The following is a 4140-nucleotide window of genomic DNA, read 5'->3' on the forward strand; positions in this document are numbered from 1 at the left end:
CGCCACGACTCGCCTCTCAAGACCTCGTGTTTTCCATACATATGAGCCCGAGCTGGCCGGAGCCACGCTCGGCTGCCATCTGGGCTCTCCTCCTCCTCCTCCTCTCCGCCGGCTGGGAAGCTGCAGGTTATAAAAACCCTCAACACCCCCACCCTCCATTCCACCTCCACCGTCTCTGTGCACACCTCCTGGGGTTGGAGGTCCGGGGGCCAACGATGCACCTTAATAACAACAAGCCAACAGAAGAGGAAGTCTGGAATGGCGAGCAGCTGGAGCTCCGATTACAAAACAGCCGACATTTGCTCGGCTTCCTCCCTGCGTTAAAGTCACGGGCGATTCCTCCGTTTGCGTTTCCATCAGCGGCAGATAACGAGGCCCGTTCCCCCACACCCCCCCCACCCTCTGACTCTGCAGGCGGGAAACGTCCCGAAACCTTGGCCTTGGCGTCACGGGGCGTCCGCAGGAGGGAAAAGGTCTGCCCCAGGAATGGAGAACAGCCAGACCTTGTGGAGCTCATCAGGTCCAAAAACAGAAAAAACAACAAGTAGTTACGGCTCCTCTGGTTTCTCAGGAGGTGCAGGAAGTTTATGAGATGGTGTTCGCAATCCCCGCCATCAATCCGTCCCTCAATCTATCCATCCATCCATCCACCCACCTATCTTCTTTCCCCACCTCTCCTTCCAGGTCTCAGGGAGCTGGTATCTGTCTCCAGTTCTCAGATGAACCAGACTGGTTCAAATTAAATCACGTTACTCTTAATTCCATATATTTCTCATCCGACCTGTATTAGCTCTGTGTTTTCCCGTCCTCACTGCCTATCGTTGCCTGTTTCCTTGAGACTGCAGAGACCTGAGAGCCTTATCTCGGTGAGGACTAAATGAGGTTTATTTGCAGCCTTTCTGCCTCCCCCGCTCGGTGTTTCATTAGGTCAGTGTGTGCTTTTAGGAGGGTAAATTCGCCCCGAAAACCTCGCCTCACCTGGGCTCCTCTTGGCTCCACACGGACTTGGTTATTTTTCCACTTCTCCTTCTCCTCATCATTATCTACGTCTCTACAGTCTTCCCTCACTCGTCAATCTCCTCCCAATGAAAGCAAAAGACGGCAAAAAAGATTAAACTGGCTTTCATCCGTGAAGGCTTTCATCTGTGGTTTTTCTTTAACAAACAGAGAGAATTAGCAGCGCCGAAAACTGACATGGGCTTTTGACGAGCGCGGTGGGATGGGAACATGGAGGATCCGAGTGGAAAGTTATGGCGGGAATCTTCTTCCCGTGCAACCTCAGTGGTATCAGGCTCCGGGCTTTTTCCTAATGAGGGCCCAGGGATGTGCTCTTTGTGTCTTCTCACCGCTTTTTTTCTTATTGTTTTCATTTTTATTTTAACCGTAGAACCATTTTCTGTTGTCATCACCGTGAGGAAAGTCTCTGCTCCGATTGATGTCTCAATCTGACGTCAGGAGGAGGAAATTGGTGCTAAAGAAAAACGACAGATCTACCCGAAGCTCCATGGCTGTGGCGGCCATCTTGAATTGGGTTGGCTTCAGAAGTTAATGGGTTGTTTTCGTTCATCCAGCGATTATTTCCTGAAAGCTTCATTAAAATCCATTCAGTGGTTCATGAGTTATTGTGTTAACAGACAGACAAGGTTGACTCCAGATAGTAAATGGTGAAATAAATTTAAAAAAGCTCTTTTTTTAGTGCCTAGAATATGTGATGGGGATCAGTCTCAGCTACTACCACACCAAAGTTTAGCTCAAAATCTGTTAAATTGATTAAATTATAGCCATTCTTGTGTTTTTAAAGCCGGTTGGCCACCTTGATTTAGATCCTCTGATTACTAACTGAAAGGGTCATTAAACTTAGTCCAGTGGTTCATGAGATATTTTGCTAACACTACAGAGGAACAATCAGACAAATATTTATAATAAGAAATCGTCTGATTCTTGGCATACCGTCTAATCTGCACTTTTTTCTCTCCCTTCGTTAAATTTGTGTCAGGACCCATTTCGAGGGGAATGAACACAGATGTCAGAATGGCATCGAATCCCATCGCGGGGCCTTTTTAATAAGATAACAAGCTTTAGTCAAAGAATTAGAGCTGGTGATTGGGGGGGGAGAGAAGGAACCAGATTAGTTCAACGGGATGTAGAGGCAGAACTGTGAGACCCGCCCTGCCAAATCACAAATCTATTTCCAACACGGTTATTAATTATCAAACTAAAGCTGCTGTTGCATATTGATTCATCGGTGTGCGCGCTTGCATTATCTCCCATTAAACTGGCGGTGGGGGGGGCAGATTAGACGCAGCCTTCGGGGGCGTTTTAAGAATCCTGTGAGACTTCCAAACCTAAAGAGAAACAAGACGTGGGCTCCGGTGCCGTCTTAAGCTGTAAATTTGATTATTTTTGGAGGAGCGTTTTTTTTTTTCAATTAACCCCACTGTTACAGCTGCGGATATATTACAGTCGACGTAAATGTGTTTATTCCATCCTGTCCGTGAAGACGGAGATTACACAGCAGAGTGGACCAGTCTGGGTTGGGCCAGCGGAGCTTGGTTTGCTTTGGCTTTTATCTGGGAAATCTGTGGAAGAATCGTTGAGTTTGCGCCCAGCTCAACAGGAAAACCATTCGGCTCACTGGTGCTAAGGGATCCGGATGGTAAGAAAACTTTTATTTTGAAAGCATCTTTTAAAACCATCAAAACAACTAGAATAAGAGCAAAAATGCATCAGTCTAAAAGCCTTAAAGTACCAAAAGACTTGATTTAAAGCACAACTGAAAACTGTGTTTGTGTGCGTTTTTCTGATTCAATTTAATCATTTTAATGAAAGTTTAGAAAAATAACCACTGGATGAGCGTCTACAATTAGAGTTATCCCAATTGAAGATGGCCGCCACAGCCAGCTGACTCTAGAAAATGCAAAAAAATGGCTACAACTTTAACGGAATGAAGGTTTAACAGATGTTGAGCTAAAATACGGCGTGGTAGTAGCTGAGCATCATCCCCAACGTGTTCTGAGCGCCACACATTAACTGTTGTTGTTAGCAAAATAACTCATAAACCACTGGATGTTTCAGTGAAAATTCAGCTGATTTTTGCTGCTTTCCATTTGGACGTTTGAGTTTTCGAGTCAGAAAAAATCGACTTGAAACCCCCCCGAAGGTGAAGATTCTTGACCTGATCCAACGTCACGATCCAATATGGCTGCCTGGCGCCTGAACAGCCATGATAGCTGCAGGAATACACCTTTTTTTCCCCTTTCTCTTCACTTTCTTTGTCTCTTAGGAACCCAGTCTCGCGCAGAACCATCGACTGACACGTTTCTGCCGTCTTGAAATGCAGAGAAATCTTTTTTTTTTTTTTTTTTTATCGCCTCGTTTTGCTCATGGTAGTTCATCACAGCCATTAGCAAAATCCACTCGGGTTCCAACTGGAATAAGGCCTGACGTCATTCCCAGATCCGGTCCACGCTCCGAGGTAAAAAGGTAAGCAACGGAACTTTTGGAGTCAACCCAACTCAAGACGGCTACCGACGCTAATCAGCCTTAGCCTCCGCAAACATGGCTCCACCTCAGTGAAATTTACTGCTATCAAGCTCCAATTTGGTGCGGTGGTAGCTGAGAGTCATCCCCAACGGGTGATATGCATTCCTCCCAGGAATACTGTTTGGTTGACTGTTGGGCTTTGTGTCCGTTGCCGATTATTTCTCACTAAAGAGGACTGAGGAGTGTTGTTGGTTGAGGGGGTGAAAGGTGCCTAATGTTCGTTTTTTCATCGGAATAATCCACACATTCCCTCAGAGGGGTGGGTTAGGTGTCACAATAAGGGAGCTGGAAATAGAATCTGATGCCAAGCGGCGCAAAAACCCCAGCTTGAGGATATGAAGGGACGCCTGGAACGTGGTGACTGTGACCAGTGTGGGCGGCAGCCAAAATGTTGAGACACACTCCACAAATAATGAGACCTCCAACGGTGTGACACCCATTTCACACATGGATGGCATCTGTGATTGGAAACATATGTTTGTATTGATGTATAATTATGAGCATTGAGCTCCTCGACTTCCTCGGAGTTGGTGGGAATGATGTTTTATTCTTTTTTTCTATGATCGACTTCGTACGACGGGAAAGACAAAGAGAGCA

The sequence above is a fragment of the Kryptolebias marmoratus genome, linkage group LG23 (genome assembly GCF_001649575.2).
Source record: "Kryptolebias marmoratus isolate JLee-2015 linkage group LG23, ASM164957v2, whole genome shotgun sequence".
Taxonomy (NCBI): Eukaryota; Metazoa; Chordata; class Actinopteri; order Cyprinodontiformes; family Rivulidae; genus Kryptolebias; species Kryptolebias marmoratus.